Raw genomic sequence first — 25,362 nt, forward strand, 5'->3', positions numbered from 1 at the left:
AAAAAAAAATCACAATTTAATATTTTCAGATGTTCAGTGATCCACACTTCTGTAGCAAGTAAGGTGAACATAAACTTTTTATTTATTTATTTAAATGAAATACTTTGCCTGATGTATTGGTTTAAATAACAGCACTATTAGACTGAATAGACAATGATGCAAGGAGTAGAGGTCGTAAAGGTGGATGACTTCAAATATCTTGGGTCAACCATCCAGAGCAATGCACAGTGTAGAAAAGAGGTGAAGAAGAGGGCGCAGGCAGGATGGAGTGGGTGGAGACGGATGTCAGGGCTGATGTGTGACAAAAGGATAGCAGCAAGAGTGAAAGGGAAGGTTTACAAGACAGTAGTGCGTCCTGCTATGATGTATGGTTTGGAGACTGTAGCTCTGTCTAAAAGACAGGAGGCTGAGCTGGAGGTGGCGGAGATGAAGATGCTGAGATTTTCGTTGGGAGTGACAAAGATGGACAAGATTAGAAATGAGCAGATCAGAGGGACAGTGAAGGTGGAGCAGTTTGGAGATAAAGCCAGAGAGGCCAGGTTGAGATGGTTTGGACATGTGTTGAGGAGGAATAGTGGATATATTGGGCAAAGAATGTTGGAGATGGAGCTGCCGGGTAGAAGGAGAAGAGGTAGACCTCAGAGAAGGTTTATGGATGTAGTGAAGGTGGACATGGAGATGGTTGGTGTAAAAGTAGAGGAGGCAGTGGATAGGGCAAGATGGAGGCAGATGATCCGCTGTGGCGACCCCTAAAGGGAGCAGCCGAAAGAAGAAGAAGAAGTACAGTAAAGAATAAAAGGCTAAGATAAGACTAGAACCACCCATTTCTGAGGACTCTAAATGTCTTAATGCATATTTACTATCCTATTAGTACTAATGATGATGGAGTAAACTGGTAAACCTAAATACAATCACTATTAAATAACAAAATGAAAAAGTGAAAATAACAAAAATGAATCTTAACATTTAGCATCAGAGTATACTATAAAACAAAAAGAACATTTCACAGAGAAAATTATATTTAAAAATGATGAAAAAGTAATTAACAGAACACCAACAAAACTGCTTAAGAATGCTGGGAAGCTTTTTGGTCAAAAGACTCTCCAAATGAACTGATCTTAACTACATTCACCTAAGTAACTAAGTAAAATGCATTACACAAGTAATAGTAAGTGTAAGAGTGAAATTAGACTTAAGTAATTTTAACTAATAAGTAATCCAAAAATTACTGCAACTGTGATGTTTACAACCTGTCCAGGGTGTATCCTGCCTTCTGCCCGATGACCGCTGGGATAGGCTCCAGCACCCCCTGTACCCTGATGGAGAAGCGGCTTAGAAAATGTGTGTGTGTGTGTGTGTGTGTGTGTGTGTGTGTGTGTGTGTGTGTGTGTTTACAGTGTTCATAAGACATGTTCTTTAGTAAGAAAAGATGAAAAGCCAATGCCCTAAAGGCTGGACCACTTCCTTTACTGCAGCTTTTTAGCTCTGCTGGGCTACTTCACTTTAAGTGAAGTCTATTATTATAATGCCTTGTTCAGCTGTAATTATCTCAAACTGCCTGATTTACTTATTATTTTATCTCAACGTGACACAGTGTGCCTGTTCTGAGTAAACAAACCATTGCAACATTTCCACTATGAGTCAACAGGTAACGGACCATAGATCTTATCTGTTCCGTTTATAAGAAGACATTTCACCACTGCCGGCCCTCTAACTCAAACACTCTCACTCAGTACATTTTCGTTGTGCAACCATTTCCTGTGCCTGTGTAGAGTGGATGTGCTTAATAAAGAGCATGTGTAGCCTCTAATTACAGAGCTGCAGTCTGTAGCCATGAGCACTCATTCATCTGTGACTACCTTAGAGACCGAGACAGACTGTACAAGTGTCCATGGCCACAAAACTGGCTCTTGGTGTTCACATACACATTGTGTAGAGACTTCTTTTAACTTACAGGCATTTAGCCACTGTATTAAGATTGTGTGTGTGTGTACATATATGTGGAATTGTGTGACTTTGCAAGTCTAAAGGAAATGGTCTACACACTCATTATGTAAGGACTGTAGGTGTTAATGAGGCATCTGTTTGCCAGAGCCAAGCCTACTCTCCTAATCAAAACACAGGCACACATTGGTGAGCAAGAGGAAGATGACACCCTACAATGGCCATTTCCATTTGGTTTTTGTGGGTGAGTGACTCTGCTGGTTTGACATGCACTTCCAATAAATTCGAATACTGTGCAAAAGTCAAAGACCACCATTCAGTTATTTCATTTTCAGTGCTTATTAAAAGTTATTAAAACTTATTAAAATTTATAGAGAAGATGAAACCTGGTAGACCACCAAACCTGCCACCATGAGATGAACCGTAAGCTTTCATCTCTGAGAGAGAGAAGAAAATCAAGCTTCATATCTGAAAAAATCCAGGTGTTTCTGGTCATCCTTCCACTGTGAGAAGACAACTCAGCTAGGGCTGCAACTATCGAATATCTTTGGAATCGAGTATTCTGTCGATTTTTTCATCGATTAATCGAGTAATCGGATAAATCACACTTTTGTGATTTTAAACAACTATATCGACAGTGTGTTATGCAACATGAAAGGTCTCTTACAATGAGCAAGCAGTTGGCTGTAATTCCTCACTAAAGGTTTTTATTCAAACTCAACACTTTTACTAGATTAAAGTTTAAAACCTTTGGCTTATTTTCTCCAAAATAAAGGACAAAGCGAGAGGGATACAATAGCGGAGACATTTAAACTAGATGGACTTTGGTGACATGAATTAAACGAAGCCTCGAGGCAAATTCTAACATTTTTTGTAATCGAATTATTCAAGTTACTCGAATAATCGTTTCAGCCCTAAACTCAACACTATCCAAAAGGAGGTGTAGCTGATAAGAGGCTGTTACTGGGAACAGAAAGTAGACAAGAAAGAAGAAATGCTGCACTAGTTCACTGAAACTGGACATTTGAGATGTGGAGTAAGAATTTAACTGGGAGTATGTTGATTGTAAGCAGCAGAAAATGCAACCAACTCCAAAGACTGAACTTTAGAGGTGTGGAAAAAAATCCCTGCAGAATTATTTGAAAAATTGAAAGAAAGTTGGGAAAGAATGGAAACTGTAACAAAGGAAAAGAGTGGCCATACTACATACTGTAAAAAATACTATATTTAGTCGTTGAAGCTTTGTGATTTTCTAACTGAGTTTTCTGTTATTTGTCTTGATGCTAAAAAATATACTGTATTTAATGACCTTATTGACTTGAAATAAAGAAAAATAAAGGGTGGTCTCTGACTTTTCTGATACAGTTTTGCAAAATTGTTCAAAAAGCCACGTCTTTCTGCTCCAGCATAAGCCAAGCAAGTGTGTTTTAGCAGAGCTCTATACTGTAACTTTGACCATACAGTGTCAATATTACACTGTTCAGCTTACGTACCAAGATGCTTGTTTATATGACAAAGTGTGTTTGTGTGTGTGGTTCCATGAATCCCTATAAAATCCTAAACGACTGGTTCTTTATTGGTGTACATTGATGAATCACACACAGACTCTAAATGATCAGCCTGACACACAAACACAAACATAAACTGAAGCATTAGAACTAAACAATACTTGCGTTAAACTCCCTGTGTAAGCACAGCTTATGAAGCATATATTCTATGTCCCATGGGCTATATTTATGAAGCATACAGTACAGTTAAGTGTAGTCTGAATAAAACATTTTACTAGGAAACCTTTTTTAAAAAGTGCAGTTTCACATATTCAGTAACCCCCACAACAAAAAGATCAAGTGAATTTCCAATAGCCCACGTATAAAGTGAGGGGGACTGGAATTTGATGGCCTTTAGTACCAGTGGCCAAAGCCACTTACTCATCTAAATACACTGAACACACACACATCAAGTAAAAATCACCAGGTCACAATAACAGGAAACAGACAAAAACCTGAAAGAGTCACGAGCACTCCATGACCCCAAAATGATTTCAACAGTGAGGATGAACAATAGTGGAAGTCAGACAGCAGTGCAGGGAAAGGGAGAGCAAAATCGAGCTGATTTCGATTTATTGTAACTAGAGGTGGCGCAATACCACATTTTCTTTTCTAATGGTGAAATCAAAGCCTTGACTATCGGCTCAAGCCGACCTAATATTTCTCTTTAAACTGCAAAGCTTTAAAATGAGCTCTTGTTAACTGACTTTCTTCATTTAAGATGAACCTCTAAAAGAAGACTTTCATACTCAAACTACTTAGACACTCTACCACCACACAGGAAGACATACACAACTAACAACACCACATCACACAATGTGAATGTGCTATTTCAGGCTAGATTTGTTAAAGGATTGGAAAGGATTCACTCTTTCCATCTGATATTAGGAGAGATGCTGGATTGTATGTGTGATACAGGTTCCAGTTGGATGATGGGTCATTCTTAATTGTAATAATTATTTGATAAAGCTTGCGGTATTGTTTATATTGTCTGCATTCTACTGTATATATTTAGTCTATTTTTAAAAATAATTCTGAATCTTTGCAAAATAAAAAGTCAAATGAATTGTGGTGAAATCAAAGAGTGAATCACATCGGATCACCGTAAGGTCTGAATTTACATTTAATGGGCTCTTCTTTGTCCCCACAGTTTTGAGGCTGTTAGTGTGGACAGAGCGGGACAGGGGGGTGGAAAGAGGAAGGGAGGGAGCAGCTGGCGCTCTATTCTACCATCTGACCCTCTGTCTTCCTCGTTGGGCATGCTTTACACTCGGCAGGAGGGTCTATTACCCCCACTGCTTGCCTTCAAACCCCCTTTCACTGGCAGTGTGCCGCTGTCACTCTCACTTTTTCTTCATAAAATGTGGCTGTCAATTTGTCATACACACAGACATACACACGCATACTTTTATCATGTCACCCCCCCAGCCACCCACCATCCTAAAACAGACTTACAGACACACTGTCTCCACCAGCAATGTCAGCTCAGCCTTTATTACCAAAGCCACTCCTTATGCCCTGTAGAACAGTAGAATAGGTCCTTAACAACCGCCTCTATTAGCATCTCTCCTCCCCCATCCTCCAAAACCCCTCACAGTAATCCCTGCTTACCCTATGCAGTCCTCCTTCCCTTTCACTTTCTTTCTCATTTCCTCATATCACTCCTTTCATTCCCTCTTTCTTTCAAAACAGTACAACAGCTTGTATTCGTTAAGAGGCTGGTTATTATTGGTTTGCTACCTTTTTTTTAATATTAAAAAAATGATAAAAATATCAGAACTATAGTTTAGGTTGCAGTGGAGGTCCAAGATCATTATTATCAAGGAAAGAGCTGATCATGTGGAATAGAAAATGATCACCAACAAGAAACTAACATGCATAAACATAAAATACACAGTCCTTCTTCCCTGAGCTGGAAAAGAATTTGGATTTGGAGGGAATCACATCCATTTCCTTCAGACGGAATTTTACAAGCAACATAGTCGAGTTTCCCATAGCAAATGAGACATAATGAGGGAGAGACAGTGAGAGAGAGCAAGAGAGAGCGCAAGAGCGCAAGAGAGCAAGAGAGCGAGAAAGAGAGAGAGGGGGAGAGAGCGAGAGAGCGAGAGAGAGCTAGACGAGTTAAAGATTCCTCCTCACGGGTCAGAGTTCAGTAAGTACAGTGTCTTTAAAGTTAGCCTTCACTAATGTCTTGGCTGAAGTCCCGTCTCTGACAGATATCGGAAAATCAGTTCTGCCAAATCAAGCATGCACTCAGACCCAAAACAAAACAATCTGTCTCCATATAAAAAAACTTTGGACTACATTTTTAGCCTGAACTCTTAGAATCAAAACAAGAGCAGGCCATTAGAACTCTGTGGAAAATATTGCATATTCCAACAAAGAGACAAATGAGACAAATGCACACGCTCGCCATCTGTGGTGATGTGAATCCACCTGGGCATGGCCCCCAGTGTATTGTTTCTACTCCAGTAGAGGGCCGCTCCAATTTAAACGCTGGGTGAACGTTTGAATCAGGTCAAACAGAGAGAAACAGAGGAGAGAGAGCATCTGGACGGACACTGTAGTGAAGTATATGCACACTGAAAGGACATTACATTACATAATGGGACAGAAATTAAGGGACCTATCCTCTTCAATCAATACAGTATCAAAAACTGAAAAAAAAAAAAGAGAACCAGTGAATCAAAATTTAAAACTGTATCGCTGACATGCCTCTCGGTCTCTTCTGAGGGGCTCTCGTTTACTGTCCTTCCTGTAAACTGCTCCTAATGATCAAAACTACTCAATTGGGGGGGTGGGGGCTTATGCTGTTTATGCACTCATAAATACAGTCTATAAGTCTGAATTTTGAGCTTTAGTCATGATCACAGGTAGACGTAGGTCAATACAAAATATACATTAAATACAATACAAATATAATACAGGATTCAGAAGAATACTGCTTATAGTCATATTCCTGATCAATTCCTGACTCTGATCAAATAAACTACTCTTACGCCCCTGCCTTGCGTCCCCCACCCAACACAGAGGCAAACAGGCATACACACGTACCCACATACACAGCAGCACTCACTTTTCACACGCACACACAGATTCGCCTTAATTACCACATGTATCATATGTAGAACTAAGCGGGGTCTGAGGTTGAAGCAGTATGCTAGGTGGTCTGCAACGTTCCACACTGGCCTACTTTTATGTGCGAGACTGAACGATGGGAGAGAATCCATATAACCTCCTGCTGTGAGTAAAGCCAGAATCACTTGATCTGCTGATCTTTGAGAGAAGGAGGTCAAATAACAAGGGTCAAAATGGACCTTTCCATACAATCAAAGTGTAGCAACTTTTTCCCACCTTGAAAAGTCTAATTTTGATTAGAGTTGATTCAAGGCAAGTTTTTATTATGTCACTGTTCATAAGTGGGTGAAAAAAAAAAAAAATAAAAAATCAATCAAATCAATCAATCAATCAAATGTTTTACTTCTCTGACCCACCAACCCCACCCCTTATCAAGCGAAACACTCAGCATACACTGTGGAAAAAAATAATTGCAACAATACTGTGCTCCTTTGCAATATTTTTGCATTCCCTCACAAATATTTTGCATTCACTTGCAACATCCATTGCATTTGCAAGGGAATGCAAAATTACCGCCTGTTTTTTTTTTTGTTTTTTTTTTGTTTTTTAAACCATGTCCTCTCAGGGGCTCTGTACTATACTACAATTAACTGAACTCAGCTAACTGAGCTGTATGTTTTTATCAATCTTTAAATCAGCTATTCTGACACCGTAGTTCAACTCTGGTCCTGGAAGGTCAAGTGGCCAGCACAGTCTGTTCATTCTTCTACTTAAATGCATTTAATAAATCTGACAACAAACAGAGTAGTTGAATCAGGTGTGTCTGAGCAACGAAATCAAACGGCTGTAAGTGGAAGAAAGATCTACACTGCAGATGTAATGTTTAGATCAGAACATTACCCTAAAAGCCAAAGGAAAATGTTCCTTTAGGATAAATCTGCTTCAAAAATCACCCGATCTCAGGAAAAAGGTTCTTGACTTTCCATCGCAGGTTTGCTATATACCTACAGGAAAAGTGTCAATGTGTCCAAAAGATAGTGTGGAAAATCTTAGGTTTGTATTTCAGAAACGCGAAGATGAAGACCAAAACTTTCCACACAATCTACTCAGTAGAACGACATATCCAGAAAGTATGAAGCAAATCTGAAATGGTCAGTTAAGGCCTTTGGTGACTTTACAATCATGGGCCCTTGCCTTGCTTAATAAGCCCCATCACATTTAGACAATATGTTGAATCAAGAGGATTAGATTAGATCAGATTAAGAGCATTAGGTTCTCAGGACTTGGAGTGTGAAGCACTTGTCCTGAAGTACACAGTTCCTTTGAATACACTGAAACAGACATGCAGTGTTTAGTGTGAACAAATATGCTTTGTACACTGAGGTGTTAAACTAAATAGCTAAACTAAAACATGTTGTTATATGTGAATTAATTATTTACATGGCATATGTTCACTGCCTGAAGAAAACGAGCATCTCCAATCTGGTAACTTAACAGGAGGAAGCAAAACTGTTCAAATATTCCATTTTTACTGTGAGTTAAAGTAAAGCCATTTTATTACAAACATCTTTGGAAAATTTCATTCATCATGAAATTTTCACACAAGTTTAAATGCAGTTGTTGTGTACAGAAGGCAGAAAAATAATAGTTGATAGTCTAAAAAAATGTAGATGTGTTTTTTTTTTTTGGACAGTGACAATGCGCCCTTTTCTGCGAGCTTATGCAACACTGCATGCATGACAATCTCCTTTTCCAACAGCAAAAACACAAAACACATTGCTATAGCCACAAGGGGACTAGTACAAACATGCACATATTAGGAGTCTGAAGGAATACCAGATGAAAATAGTTACCAATGTCTTAAACGTGCTTGTCTGAACTACTGCATCAGACAGGCAACTCATATTTTCGTTGGTACTACAACATCAGGACAAGAACAAGAGCAACCCTACTATGCAACTTCTACCAAACACATATCACTCCTTAAATGCAGGTTTTTTATGTCTTTATATAAAATGAGTAATCACAAAAATCACTTGCTGTTTCAGAGCTTCAGTAAATCCTGGAGTCGCCTCAACGTTTGTTGCCTGTAACCTCAAGGTACTGCCGAACACTTACTTGAGCTATCTATCTCTCAGGAATTTGAAGAGTGTCCTTCCTACACTTTCTTTTTTCATTACACTGTAGTACTATCACTTCATTGCTTCTGTCCTCATACCACAAACAGGTTCTAACTTGCAGGATCCAAGTGTAGAAGAAAAAGAGGAAGGAAAGACAGCACCATGGAATCAGCATTCGTTCTGTGGTTACCGGTTGCTCCAAAACAGCAAGTTGCACGTGCAATGGACTAAGCGTGGCAGACCTAACAAATGTGCATGATGCATTCTTAGCTGTTAATGTGAGATTAAGGAGAAACAATATGAGGTCTAATAACATGAACATATAATTCAAGATTAAGGAGGAAAATAATAACATCTAATACAATAAACATGTGCCCTTCTCTAAGTGAGCAAGCATCAGTCTAACCCAAATATGTAACAATGTGAACAGACATATTCTTGTTCATTTTACATACAGAAGCTATAAATGTTCACACTCACTTTCACAAGTACGCTTTTTGCGGTGTTTTCCGATGTACTTACTGTAACAACGCTGCTTCCTGTTTAAAAAAAATTTACATACCTCCCCTGTCTCTACTTCTTTCTTCACACTCTGTTCTGCTTTCTCAACTGATCTCTCATTTACGTCAACAACAAGCAGACAACAGAGGAACCAGATGAACAATGCAAAAGACAGCGATACTGATACCACCTCTTTTCTGATACCAATACGATACTGAAACCTTGACAATTTCACAATATCAATACTAATATGCGGTGCATAATACAGTCTTAACTTGCACTTGTGGAGTTTATTGACAAAGGCTTTTTCCAAGTCCATGTGATGATCTCCATCACAGAAGTGTGTTGGTTTTAACGCAGTGCCGTCTGAGAGGTTAAAGACCTCAAATATTAATTTGTAATTATCAGTCTTGCCCTTTATGCTCAGAGATTTCTCTGGAATCTGTTGATGAAAATATGCACCACAGAGGGTGAAATAATTAAAATCCTTGCAATCTTGTGCTGAGGAACTTTACTTTTACGCTGTTGGATTTTTGTTGATGCATGTTTGTCAAAGTGGCGAGTCACTACCTATCCTTGCTCAAGGACTAGGCCTTTTTTGGATGCTCCTTTTATACTCAAACATGATTGCATCACATATTAAGGACATTTTCTGAACATTTCACAGTGTTCCATGTCTTAAATTGCCCCTGTCCTAACTTTGTAATTGCAATGAGGCAATTATCTATAAATTGTGAGAGGCCTATAAAACGGTTCATTTAAAAGGCCCGTATCATGGAAGATCTCATTTTCCTTGTGCTTGTGAAAGAAAAGAGTTTGTGTTAGACAAAACATTGCAAAAAAAGTTTCAAAATGTATCACGCTCTCCCCAATCCATACATCCACATATGAGGTTTTGACCATTTTTTGTGGCGTCACCAAATCTAATGCATTTGCATTATATACCCCACTGTTCGTTCCACTCATTCTTGCTGAATTTATAAGGAGTTTTAAACCCAGGCTGTTTTTTTTTTATGTGGCCCATTGGAGGGCAACCGAGCAAAAAGTATATCATTTACATGCATCAGTCTTAGGGGTAATGAAAACAGCCTGTTTATTTATAAAAGATAAAGAGAGGCAAAATGATTATGTGAAATGAATGATGGGCTGTTTCTGGTACATAAACCCACATAAACACTGGCCCTTATTCACAAAACTTCTCAGAGTAGTGCTAATCTAGAACCTCCTGTCAGTAAAGTCACTGTAATTGAGAGAGGAGTCTGATCCTGGATCAGCATTACTACTCTGAGAAGCTTTGTGAACATGGGCCGTTATACGTAGACCTCAGGGGACAAATAAAATACAAGGAAAGTGTAGAATTTGGGTGCCTTAGGATGAGGATATAAAAAGTAGTAGCATCATTTTCAAAAACTACTCAAATCACTCTACTTTCCCACAAGAAGAAATAGACAGCCAACAACACCACTTCACACAGCATTCGAGTGGTATTAGTCTTGATATCAGTACCTTGTATGGTATTGTTGCCTTTTCTACTTTGAACAATCTGGTGCGCATGCGTGCATATAAAGTCCCTAACTGAATGGAGATCATTCAGACTGACTACCACACAAGGTTATGTCAGACTGCAAGAATGTGATGAACCTGCAAATGCTTTCTATTGTGCTCCTACACTCCTGCACACAAACATCGCAGTGCTAGTAGTTGTATAGATCACATGTGAATATCTTATACTTGCAGTTACACTTAAAAAAGAGCTTTACTACTATATTACCATTACTAAGTATACATGTTTATGAATGCATAAGCGTCAGAAGAGAAACAGTGTTCTTATGCAGTAGATCAGTATCTTAGTCTTGTGTCAATCCACCTGTTCTTCTGTACATTTGACCTGCACTACAGTTCTGTCAACTCCAGACCACTGTTAAATATTACCTCCATTTGAGAATGAGGTCAGGGGGCACAGTACTTGCTCAGAAAGTATCAGGTGTGGGGGTGTGTGTGTGTGTGTGTGTGTGTGTGTGTGTGTGTGTGTGTGTGTGTGTGTGTGTGTGTGTATGTATGTGTATGTGTGTGTTGTGCGTGTACTGCAGCAGCTGTGTGCTATAGAACAAAAGCTACAGTATAGCAAAGCTATAGATTCCACTCAGCTGTGTTCAGCACCTGTTATGTCACAAGTGAAGTATAAGGGTAAACGAGAGGTGTGTGACTGTGAGACAGATGACATTGGACAGAGAGAAAGAGAAACATTTATTACGTGTTATTTGTTTTTCAGGACTTTTCAAAGTTTCCTTAATCGGAGTTCAAACTGAATAAAAGATATAGAGAAAAATGTGACTCCTAACAAGTGAGCAAGACCTGACAGACCACTAAATCTATAAACATTAACGCTTTCATCTTTGAGAGATGGGTGAAAAATCAAGCTCCACTCTTGCTTCAGATCTGAAAAAAAATCCACAGATGTTTCTGTACATCCTTCCACTGTGAGAAGACAACTTACCATTATGGCTCTAAAAGCAAGTGTAGCATCATGAAACTGTTACTGAGAAAAGAAAATAGAAAAGGAAAGAAAGAACATATGTAAATCTAGCAAAGAAACTGACGATAATTTCAGAACAAGCTGAGCAGCCCAGAGCCCAGAGCCCAACCTCAATGAATGTGATCCCTTTGGATCCCTTTAGATTTCTTTAGATTTTCAGTCTCCTGAAAAGAGTAAAAGCTGTAATAAAGGCAAAGACTGGACACACTAAATACTGAAAAATGTGATATATTTAGTTGTGGAGGCTTCTGTGTAATTTTCTGTTAAATATATATTTCTGCTTTTTTTCCTGATGCTGAAAAATGAGTAACTTGTACTTAAGGTAGTAGTACTGTTTCTGTCAATGTCAATGCAAGATAGAAAATGGGACTGAAACCACTTGGATTAGCATTATAAAGAAAAGTAACATGTAACATGGAGAAGTACAAGGTTACAAACGCAGTTAAATGAAGAAAATGTTAGCATAGTGGACCAGCATCACCGAAACATACTGCTTTTCCAGAATACAATAAATGCATCCTCAAATATTGGTGTGAATTGGTCACATCTGAACATCTGTCCAACACTGAAAAAAAATGTATCAATTATCTGCCCATGCAGATATGATTCTGATATCATTGCACGTTCCTATAACAATGTCTGTTTATATGAGAGGTTAGGCAATTTCGAAATATTATAATCCATGACAACTGATTACAGTATAATATTAGTATAGAATAGTAATCTTTAAAGCATGCACTCATTCTTGAAAATAAAACTGAAACCCGTTTTTAAAATGAAAAATAAAGTACTTTGTTTTAACTAGTTTTATATGTATTCCTCTACTGTTTAAAAAGTTCCTATGGTCACATTTATTTTGGTATTCAGTTGATTTTAACATAATTCTGAAGTACACCCTAATAAGTAAATTGCAAAAAACTAAAATGTAGCGAAATTTGTGATTTCATGATGCACTGAATCGCTTCCTAAAGGATCGTCATTGAAATGAACATTGAATTGAATCATTTCAAGGTGAGAGATTTATGCTGATTAGATCAACAATTAAATTTTTGTATTCTGTAATAATACACAAAACACACACATACGCAAATATCACTGTACCGAGGGTCCTCTACCACACAAACAATTATAAGAGTGGGTCAATAAGAGACATGAGGTTATCTGTTGTGTCTGAGTGGACAGATAACAGCAATGGCCTCATAAGCCCACCTTTCATTCTGAGGCTCTCATTGGCTCTCTGGCACAGTAAGAAGGATTAGCTGGGACCCCCAAAACACACACGCATGCATGCTTTACAGAGGTAACAAAAAACAACTGCTGCCATTATCCAGACACAGCGCGAGTAAGCCTTTAGAGACTGCTGATCTGGCACTGTCTATCACTGCAGACAGACAGCTGGTCATGTCATGTCTCAAACATGTACACAGCAGCACAAACACATGCTCTTTTAAAGTCAAACTTTGATGCATTTTAAGGAGAATTTGAGTAAAGGACAAAAGAGTGTAAAACTTAAATCATTAGGTCATACTGGTAAAGGATTCATTTGGTCATTTTCCATTAGTGTTATTGGACCATGGTATTAACATCCATGTGCAGTTTCTGCAAGAGCTTTCCTTCACAGTATGTCCTTGAGTGTTAGTGTAATTACACAAGGGAAAAAAATGGAAAAACAAGTAAGAGAGAGACTATAATGTTCCTTTGTTCAATTTTGGAGGCTTCTGACTGAAAAAGGAAAATCAATGTGAGCAGCAGAGCCATTGCCATTGACTGCCACGGGTCAGCAGGCAGTTTTACAGACAGCCAACAATGACTGAATTGCTTTATGGGTCCCAAACAAAGCGATCTAACTTTACAATTGTTAATGCTAATACATACAAAAGAATTTGTCTATAAATCTAACTAAAGATACCAGGCATTAAAATTGTGACATCAGCAGAAAACAAAAGAATGAATCTAATATAATCCTGAAACAAATCTATCCTGAAGTAGGACAAATGTACATTGTGCAATATTGTTGGTGGTGTATTTCATCCTGTGGGGCACTAGAGTGTTTGAGCATGATTCTAACTGATCAGATGTCTGAAAGAAATAAATACTGCAATCACACAGAGGCACAAGACTCACAACATTCACCATTTGATCACCATCACTGATTAATATCCCATTATTTAAAACTATTTCACTAAATGATTGCTTTTGCTAAAAATCTCTTTCATTTTCTCCAGCTGTGTAGCTCACTCAAAGAGCTCTATAGAAGCTTCCCTTGATTCAGTGGGCACTGGACAGACTAAGAAAATCTTAGATCATTTTGCATTAATCTATGCAGTCTGCTAGTCTATCTACATCTACATATAAAAAGCACACAACAATCTCTGTACATCTTACGAACTGATTTCCTGGACAGGGATTTAGTTCCAGACAACATAATGTTTTCAATCCCTATTCAGAATGCTGTGTAGTCCAGAACTAGTCTCTGTCTGGGAAGCCAACCCTAGAAGTCCTACATGTCCTGCAGGAGTCATGTATTGCTACAGATAACGTGATCTCCTCCCCCTCCTTCATACTCCTCTTTGCCTGCGGTCCCTCACAGTGGTGGATGGATAGTGGGCATGGGGTAGCCCTCCTTTGTTCATGAGAGAACAAAAACAACAAAGCTATACCTTGGTTTGACACCATTATACCAGCTCAGAGTGTATCCAGCCAAAAATGTCTATGTCTAGTGGTTATCCAATCAACAAATAATTTTCAAGCTCTTGGTGGTACAAGGGCTCATTTTGTGCCACCTAGATGTTACTCAGATGTTTGTATGGGCTTATGTCTTTAACTGAGAGAACCTCTGGTCTGAACATCTGAATGATGGACTGGCAACCCGATTCAATCGTTCAATGTGGGAGGTATGTTTGCGTGTGCAACCATAAGACTGCCAGATTTGAAGCTGTTATGTCCCACTACCTTGATTAATGCACAGCTTTGTCTCCTCTTTGTTTGTGCATTTTACCATTGATAGTGGAGAGGAACGAAGCTCAGGTTTGATTTTTTTTTTCTTACCCATCCAGATCATGTGTTATGCATGCCCCCTTCTTGCATCATCATCCAATCAGATCACTGCAGGCAAAGTAGAGCAAAACAACTCATGGCTGCATGTCAAAATGCAGTCCCTGGATGATGAGGTCACAATGGAAATCCATGGCAACTGCAAACAAAGAACATAAACAAGCGCGGCACGCTTTATGCTGCGAGAACAGAGGCAGCAGTGTTGCGCCACATCGCTGTAATCTTCTCCCAATCAAATTAGTTTATCATTAGCTTAGAGTGAGAGAGGAGTGAGATAACGTACGAGCAAGATTAACAACACAAGCCGACAGAGGAAGCAGGAAACTGTCAAACACTACAGGCATCAAAGCCTATAAAGAACACAGCGCACACAGAGCTGCATGATATGAATTTTAAAAGAAGTATTGCGATTATATTACTGCATGTTGCAACTGTGACACAGCTTGCAGCATATTAAAACCAGACAGGAGAATCATTAATATGATGTATAAAGAAATGCATGACATAGATCACAAGAATTTATTTTGCTGGATTACATGAAAATCCAGAGTACTCACAGAAGCACTTATCTGGGACTGTGAATGGTCAGGATGTCCGGAATACACAGTAAAGCATACTTGATTGGTTAAGAGGGCTCATTTGCATACTGTGGGCTTCTGTGATATCAGTGATGCAAATGCCAATGCCTAGTACGAACAGCATAGATGCAAGTGGTAGTGGATGTACATGCTCAGAGCATTCGTTCTAGGAAGCTGCATTTCCTGACTAATATCAAAATCACTCGCATTCCCAACTATGCATTCTTTTCAATCTCCATTCAGAATGCTGTGTAGTCCAGAACTAGGCCCTGTCTGGGAAACCGACCTTAAAAGAACTACATCTCCTGCAGGAGTCATGCATTCCTACAGATAACACATGATCTACACACACACACACACACACACACACACACACACAGAATGCGCAGTATGGACAGAATGCAGTGTGGACCCTAGCAGGCTGCTGACTCATGGGAGTGGTTGTGTTGAGGGCTACCAAAGAATAAAGAGAGGATTCCAGCAATCAGACACCCACCATCATAACTGTTCATTGAACTGTTCACACATTTCAAGAAGATGACAGTCATTAATGCACTACTTTCTAAATTAGCATAAATTTACATAGATGCATTTTGGCAGACACCCTTATCCAGAGTGATTTACAGTTTTAATCATGCCACAGAGGTAGGCAAATGTTATGTGTCTTGCCTAAGGGCGTTTATTGGTGCAGTGAGGTGTGGTGTACATGCCTGGGCAAAGAACTGAACTCCAACTTGCTACAACTTTGTATTACATACTACTAAAATAAATGAGTCAAACTGAAGCCAAGTCTGGAAAGAACTTTTCAATTCAACAGTTTTCTTAGAACTGTAAGTCCAAACGAAGAATCAATTAGGAAATGTTATTTTTAAGAGTGTACAGGTAATCAGATAGAGTCCCGAACTGTCTCTGTGACCGTTTTCTTAGTCATAACACTCACAAATGAGTCAGTAGCTTCACCATTTGGGGCAACGCCAGCCAAGTGAACAGTGTGACTACATGTGCTTTGATTGGGTAATGCTCATATCTAGACAATGAGTTCTACTCTCATCTATAAATAAAGTTTGCAAGTATAAGCAGCAAAAATGTGCTGGGCTGAATCACACTGGTAGTGAGAGTGGGCAATATGATGGTGATGTAATTATCACAATTAATTATACCACTTTTCTCAGCACATTGTAGGGATCATCAAAACAATTAACTGTGTTTTTTCGACCTCATCAAACATTAAAAAACAAAAAATCTTAATACGCACCGAGTACTGTGAAAATCTATTTAAGTACTGCAATGTAACTTTTTTCACATCACTTCAAAACCAGTAATTAAATGATTGCATGATATCTGCAATCCAATGTATCAAGAGACTAAGCCTCTATTTATAAAATCACACTCATTAAGATGTAAAAGACAAACACAAACCAAGATCATTCTTTTCCCATATAATGTGTAGCACTCCAAGCACAGGAAGACATGACAAAAACCACGTTTCAGTCCTTCCACCCTGTCCCACCCCTCCTGGGACAACATCATCGTCCAGGAAACGAAAGGACATTGCTCATTCTCTTCTTCACATACTTGCTTTCATTTTGAATGAGCTCCATCATACACATGGACACACACACACATACAGAACACAGAAAGAGAGAAAAAGAAGCAGAGACACACACACAGGGGAAGGAAAAGAGTTCCATAGCACTGGAGGGGGTGGATCTAGTTCAAAGATCAAAAAACAGATGTAAGGCGTTTGACAAAATACTCTCCAAATAGCAAACACATGTGGTCAGAGTCTACCCATCCCTGCCCACAGTGCCCCCCCCACACTGACAAACTCACTCTGGTATGCCTGCGCTCTCACACACAGTCACTGTATCGGAGCATTATCACTAATTTCTGATGACAGCTATCCCGTGCTCAGGAGTGTGGCAGTTTCACTGATTTCACGGCTCCGTTCTCTATACTATAAGTGCAACAGGCCAGTAGTGCAGTACTTATTACCTCTTTACACTGTTACTGTGTCACCAGACCAACGGTGGACAGCTGGTTGTGTTCTCCTCTATTTGGACTGTGAAAGTTTTGTTGTTCAACCCAAGAAAATGTCCTGGTAACAAGCAGTTTATCAAACAAATGAAACAGATTCCTTAGTTAAAATGAAGCTAAGAAGACAGAATCAAAGCAATGTACATAAGCCCAAACCTCAAAAACACTTTCAATCAACCTGCACTCCTCATCATTTGAACTAAACAGAGCTGGGCGATATGGCAAAAACGCAACATCACGATACTTTAAGAAGTTTTCATGAGACACGATATGTGACAACATATTTTTTTATGACATCTGATAAGTTAATAAGTAAGAGCTCCTTTTAAAAATGTCATCATATATGAATCCAATGATTTGTGTTTAACATTTAACACACTGTGCTGCACTAAATCCAGTTAACCAGGCCTAATTAGGCTCTTTGTAAAGAAACATACAGTTGGTAAGAGTTTTTTAAGAACTGACATCCACAACGTGCTCAGAAAAGCATGTGGTGGCATATTTTGGCGTAATATTTAAAAAAGAAAGAGAGAAAAAGAAATCACATTGCCCAGCGCTGAGTCTGAGCATTAGAGTATTTAAATATAGTAGTAAAACAGGCTTAAAGCACAGAATGTAACTGTAAATAAATGGAAAACCTGACCTTTCACACACGCTCATATAAACGGTTGTCTCTCTGTCAAACACCACAGAACAAGACATGACCAATTCCATGTGATCTGGCTGACTCACTGCATCTGTGCTGCCTCTGACCAACTAAACTAAACCATTTCACCTCCTCAGCCACTCACAAATGCAAATCTCTATCTAATCAGCTGCTCCAGTGCCATAGTTTCATTTCCAGTCTGACACTGGGACGCTTTGTATGGATGGAATGAAAACAGTGATTTCTGGTGACCTTAAAGTTCATCCTGAATCATTCTCGTCTGGACCAAATGTAACCTACAGTTTAAGGGCAATAACAAACGGTATTGGTGTCTCAAAGTAGAAAACCGTAAACCCTACTTTCCTTTCTTTCTAGGTAGACTAGTATTGTTCCACTCACAGTAACCGCGCTGAACAAAAGACTGCCCTGCTGTTTTACTAGTTTCCCTCAGTGTGAGGTGATATTTAGAAATAAAAGAGCAGACTGAGACCGTTCCTGAGACCGTTCCCAGGCAAAAAAGCAACAAAGATAACGTGCTTACGCTGCCCACGTCCCATAAAGAAAACAGAGACCTACCTCAGGAAAACGACTTTAAAGCACACTTCTCCAACCCGCGAGCTCAACTGGATGGGACGAGCGGCCGTTGCAAACGCATCGGCTCGTGTTTTGGAGCACTTTCCACCTTAAGGTGTGTCTGCAAACCTCTCCTGGAAACAGTTCAGTAGTAGACCGAGACCCATAGAAAATGGAAATTAATACTAGTGGGGGAGGGGGTGGGGTCAATGTGACCCAACGCTTGAGTCACGCGAAAGACTCCGCCCAGTTCTTTCATGCTTTCCATGCTTCTGCAGAGCGGGGAGACCCCGAGAGTCGCCTGGGCGTGGCGCAGGACCGGGAGGAGGAGACTGTACGGCTCCGGTACGGGCGAGGTTTTTAACCCACCCGCATTCCGACAGTCCCCGCCCTCCTGGCTAGTGTTAATACGGGAGGGCGGGGCGGGTTGGAAAGCGGGTGGGAAAAGTATAACGGCTCACGCGCACACACAAAGCGAGATAGTCAATCTTCCCTCCAAATGCTGGCTATGTTCTTGTATCGTTACTGTCTTGTTAAGCGTCTGCCGTTATCAGTCATATATGCCTGTAGTTCGTACATCGTTTTTTACTCGCAGGGTGGGCACACGGATTGATGTGGATTCATCGGCTTTAAGACACTTATTTCTCAGGAAACCCCTTGCTGTATGTAGACGGATGGAGATTCTGTTTTTTTTTTCTTTGTCTTTCCCGCAGACTGACTGTACTGGATGGGGAATACGCAAGGGTCATGCGATTTCCCGTAACAGTGTGGTGATCTGGAGAGAGAGAGAGAGAGAGAGAGAGAGAGAGAGAGAGAGAGAGGAAGGATGCAACAAGTTTTGTTTTACAGCTGCCCTACTTGTGAAAAACACTTCTTGAGCTGACTTCTAACAATGGCAAACTTATTTTAAAAAGGTTCTTTGGTCTTTGAAGAAACATATTACAGTGTTTCCTCATCATTAACCTTTTAATCACGTAAAGAACCATTTATCAGTTTTTTATATGTGTATTTTATATGCCTTTATATATACATATATACATGTACTTTATATATACACTCACTCGCCGACCACTTGTTGCTTGTTAACACAAATAGCTAATCAGCCAATCACGTGGCCGCAACTTAATGCATTTAGGCATGCAGAGGTGGTCAAGACAGCTTGCTGAAGTGCAGACCGAGCATCAGAATGGGGAAGAAAGGCGATTTAAGTGAATTTGAACATGGCGTCGTTGTTGGTGCCAGACAGGCTGGTCTGAGTATTTCAGAAACTGCTGATCTACTGGGATTTTCATGCACAACCATCTCTAGGGTTCACAGAGAATGGTCCGAAAAAGAGGAAATATCCAGTGAGCGGTCAGTTGTGTGGACCAAAATGCCTTGTTAATGTGAGAGGTCAGAGGAGAATGGGCAGACTGGTTCGAGATGATAGAAAAGCAACAGGAATTCAAATAACCAACCAGAATCTCTGAGGAATGTTTCTAACACCTTGTAAGTCTGCCACTTAGGCTTAAAAAAATAGACACATGAGTGCTGCCAGCACTGCTGCAGAAGTTGAAGAAGAGGAAGGTCAGTCTGTCAGTGCTCAGACCATACGCCACACAATACATCAACTCGGTCTGCATGCCATTGTCCCAGAAGGAAGCCTCTTCTGAAGCTGATGCACAAGAAAGCCTGCAAACAGTTTGCTGAAGACAAGCAGTCCAAGAATATGGATTACTGGAACCATGTCCTGTGGTCTGACGAGAACAAGATAAACTTATTTGGCTTAGATGTTGTCCAGCATGTGTTGTGGCACCGTGGTGAGGAGTACCAAGACAACTGTTTCTTGCCTACAGTCAAGCAATGTGATGGTAGCATGGTCTGGGGCTGCATGAGTGGCACTGGGGAGCTGCGGTTCACTGAGGGAAACATGAATTCCACCATGTACTGTGACATTCTGGAGCAGAGCATGATCCCCTCCCTTCAGAAGCTGCTCTGCATAGCAGTTTTCCAACATGCCAACAACCCCAAACACACCTCCAAGATGACAACTGCCTTGCTGAAGTTAAAGGTGATGGACTGACCAAGTATGTCTCCAGACCTAAACCCAACTGAGCACCTGTGGAGCATCCTCAAGCGAAAGGAGGAGCACAAGGTGTTTAACATCCACCAGCTTCATGACATCATTCCATGCTCAAGAGGTTTAAAGCAGTGCTAGATAATAATGGTGGTCACATGAAACATTGACACTTTGAGACATGTTCACTGTGTGTTCATATGTTCACTGTGCACTCACTTTGCCAGCTATTTAGACATTAATGGCTGTGTGTTGAGTTCTTTTCAGAGGACAGTAAATCTATACTGCTATACAAGCTGTACACTGACTGCTTAAAGTTATGTCCAAGTTTCATTTCTATAGTGTTGTCCCATGAAAAGAATATATATATATATATATATATATATATATATATATATATATATATATATATGTGTGTGTGTGTGTGTGTGTGTGTGTGTGTGTGTGTGTGTGTGTGTGTGTGTGTGTGTGTGTGGTGTGAATGTATGTATGTGTATATATATATATATATATATATATATATATATATATATATATTTATATATAGTATTTTGGTCCCTTCATCATGAAAAAATGACAAAAATTGAGTTACAGTTTTTTTTTCAGACAGCTTGAAAACTGTTTTTATTAATCACAATATTACCAATGCTACTTGTATATATGAAGCCCACTCCTAATAAGTTACATCATGAAAAAAAGAAAATTATCCAGAGTCATCTATGATGGGGTTTGGAATAAAACCTTTCATATATTCATAGTTAGCCCCCCTTTCCTTCATAGTTTAAAAATGATAGCTGTGCAGTACATTCCACAGCTCTGCCTCATGTGTGCAGTAGTAGAGAACCCCATAAAATGATATAACTACAGAGGGGTGACTCATTACTGGGACAGGTCTAGAGATTACCCAAAACTGCAGCCCCAGCCCAGCATGCAGGAAACAGATGTGAGCTGTTTAGGGGGAGAAAGGGGGGGGTCTGATGTTTGGAGCTAACGAAAATGAGGCAATCCCCAGAGATTCTGTCAATAATCCAGAGTCCTACTGACGGGAAATTCAAGGCAAAAACCTGAAAAAGAAAAATACATTTCCCATCCAAAGAATCACCACTTTCAGTTACACCATCTGTGTTTGAGTCACAACTGGACTCAGTACTGTTATTCTCTAGTTCTGGTACCAAAGAAGTTGCAGCATTATAGATTGTAATTACCATGACAACAGCATCTTTGTATATAACAACATAGGCCAGCTTATGTGACATCTGTCACAGATTTTCTTCAGTACAAAACACCATCCAGTCTCTAATCGCACAAGCTATCTTCACAAATGAAATGAATCAGTGGATCATAGCGATACGGTAAGTATCACGCCTTGATGGCCTTTTGACAGGAAATAACACTCATCGGTAACCATAGCAATGCTTCTCATATCCTGTTTTGAGGTACTATCAGATTTTTAAGTTTTTTTTGTTTTCTTATGACCAAGGTGAAATAAAAAACCCAGAGCACACTAGCCCAACAAACACCAATGAATACCACCTAACAACAGCTATCACAGACAAAAACAATAACTACCCTCCACAAATACCATTTAACATCAAAATAAGCCCACAATCACCAACAAAACAAACACTATCACCAACAAAAAACAACTGTCACTCCAACTTAGACCAACTATCACCAACAAACTCAAACACCAAATCACCAACAAATATCAAGAATCACCACCTATCACCAGCAAACACCAAATCACTAACAAATATCAAGTTTCACCAGCTATCACCAACAAACACCAAATCACTAACAAATATCAAGTTTCACCAGCTATCACAAACACTAAATCACCAACAAATATCAAGTATCACCAGCTATCACCAACAAACACCAAATCCCTAACAAATATCAAGTTTCACCAGCTATCACCAACAAACACCAAATCACTAACAAATATCAAGTTTCACCAGCTATCACAAACACTAAATCACCAACAAATATCAAGTATCACCAGCTATCACCAACAAACACCAAATCACTAACAAATATCAAGTCTCACCAGCTATCACCAACAAACACCAAATCACCAACGAATATCAAGTATCACCAGCTATCACAAACCCCAAATCATCAACAAATATCAAGTATCACCAGCTATCACAAACACTAAATCACCAACAAATATCAAGTATCACCAGCTATCACAAACACTAAATCACCAACAAATATCAAGTATCACCAGCTATCACCAACAAACACCAAATCCCTAACAAATATCAAGTTTCACCAGCTATCACCAACAAACACCAAATCCCTAACAAATATCAAGTTTCACCAGCTATCACCAACAAACACCAAATCCCTAACAAATATCAAGTTTCACCAGCTATCACCAACAAACACCAAATCACTAACAAATATCAAGTTTCACCAGCTATCACAAACACTAAATCACCAACAAATATCAAGTATCACCAGCTATCACAAACACTAAATCACCAACAAATATCAAGTATCACCAGCTATCACCAACAAACACCAAATCCCTAACAAATATCAAGTTTCACCAGCTATCACCAACAAACACCAAATCACTAACAAATATCAAGTTTCACCAGCTATCACAAACACTAAATCACCAACAAATATCAAGTATCACCAGCTATCACCAACAAACACCAAATCACCAACAAATATCAAGTCTCACCAGCTATCACCAACAAACACCAAATCACCAACGAATATCAAGTATCACCAGCTATCACAAACCCCAAATCATCAACAAATATCAAGTATCACCAGCTATCACCAACAAACACCAAATCACCAGCAAATATCAAATATCACCAGCTATCACAAACAAATATCAAGTATCACCAGCTATCACAAACACCAAATCACCAACAAATATCAAGTCTCACCAGCTATCACCAACAAACACCAAATCACCAACGAATATCAAGTATCACCAGCTATCACAAACCCCAAATCACCAACAAATATCAAGTATCACCAGCTATCACCAGCAAACACCAAATCATCAACAAATATCAAGTACCACCAGCTATCACAGACAAACACCATCAAACACCAATTAACACCACCAAACGCAAACATTAGTTGGTGTGCTATGCTTGTGTCTGATTATTGATAGACACTTGAATGTTCTCTCCCATTAGCACTGTTCTACAATGTTCTCCTTTATTCATACTCTTCTAGAATGTTCTCCCCCTTTAACACTATTCTACAATGTTCTCCTTTATTCATACTCTCCTAGAATGTTCCACCCATTACCACTGTTCTACAATGTTCTCCACCATTCCTACACTTCTAGAATGTTCTCCCCATTAACACTGTTCCACAATGTTCTCCTTTATTCATACTCTTCTAGAATGTTGTTCTCCATTAACACTGTTCTACAATGTTCTCCACCATTCCTACACTTCTAGAATGTTCTCCCCCATTAACACTGTTCTACAATAGAGTCGTCCATTCATAGTCTTCTAGGATCTTCTTCTCCATTGACACTGTTCTACAATGTTCTGCTTTATACATAATCTTCTAGAATGTTCTTCTCCATTCACACTCTTCTCGAATGTTCTCTCTATTCACACTGATTGATTTGGTTTATCAGTTCTTTTTCTACACATCCTAAAATAATTACCAACATTACAGTTTTGGTGATGGTTGGTGTCTTTTGGGTCGGTGTGCTCTGGCATTAAGGTTCATAGTATGTGCGAATAAACAGTCTTTGGCCAACAACCCTGAATCTGATGCTTTCAATTAAAAAAATGCATCTCCATCAGATAACAAACATCTACTCATACAAGTGCTCAAGTTAGCTCCAGCTCATTTTTAGTAACATCTGCATGGATATCATAAATGCACCGTCTGTTATGAATAATTGGACATAGAAATGCACATTTCCTCACCGTGACCTACTTCTGTGGAGCTGGGGACCCACTCTAGCAATGAGATTTAATCTAACTGGAAAACAGACCCGCCCATAGTGCAGTCATTTTGGGAGCTCAACCAGCATCTCTGAGGATTCTTAAAAAACATGTATGCAGTAATAATGCTGCAGAGTGAACCTGAAATCTTTTAAATACACTGAAACATTATTCAAAGTGAATAATGTCTGAAGCCAGTGAAAGCAACAGTGTATATTTTTATTAGATTCTGAATGGCCAAAATATAAGTGAAAGAAACAGAAGAGTGAAGATTTTTGCCCCTTCAGTATAACATATGCAGAGAGTTCAGCATGTGGTTAAGCTTGTAAAAAGTGCTTTTGAAACACAGTATCTCTTCCTTTGCTCTCAAACCACACACCACTGATATATTCAAACTCCTAATTTGACAGTGGCAGTTTCTGATGGCACTTTTTGCTTATATTTTTACCTTATTTTATCATTTGCAGTAATAGTAACAGCATAATTATACCAATAGTATTGTCAGAAGCTTTTATAAGCTGAGAAGGGGGAGGGCATATGACACTGGGGAATCAATACTGTACACATGACTGTTGCTTGCATAGCCTGGAGCTGGAGCTTTTCACCACTCAGCAGGGACCAGTGCACTATGAACAAGTCTGCAGTACAACAATGCGTTTGTATGCATATTTGACACTAAAATTAAGCAAATGTACTGTCAGTGCAACAAAGATTTTATGGTTAAATGGAGATATAAACAGTATGGCTGACC

The 25,362-nt window shown here is 39.3% G+C and overlaps 1 protein-coding gene across 3 annotated transcripts in view; it reads right to left on the reverse strand.

Moving 5' to 3' along the window:
• The window catches only part of fam107b (family with sequence similarity 107 member B), a 29,890-nt gene extending 11,114 nt beyond the window's left edge, over positions 1 to 18,776 (reverse strand). Inside the window, exon 1 of one of the 3 annotated variants that reach the window (XM_017685123.2) lies at positions 18,621 to 18,776. The gene's annotated coding sequence lies outside the window, so the exon portion shown is untranslated. Of the gene's footprint in view, positions 1 to 8,612; positions 8,775 to 18,620 lie in introns of those variants that run through there. The other 2 variants (XM_017685279.2, XM_017685196.2) reach the window with 2 other exon arrangements.
• Between the last annotated feature and the right edge of the window lie 6,586 nt (positions 18,777 to 25,362).

This window comes from Pygocentrus nattereri, chromosome 7 (genome assembly GCF_015220715.1).
Source record: "Pygocentrus nattereri isolate fPygNat1 chromosome 7, fPygNat1.pri, whole genome shotgun sequence".
Lineage (NCBI taxonomy): Eukaryota > Metazoa > Chordata > Actinopteri > Characiformes > Serrasalmidae > Pygocentrus > Pygocentrus nattereri.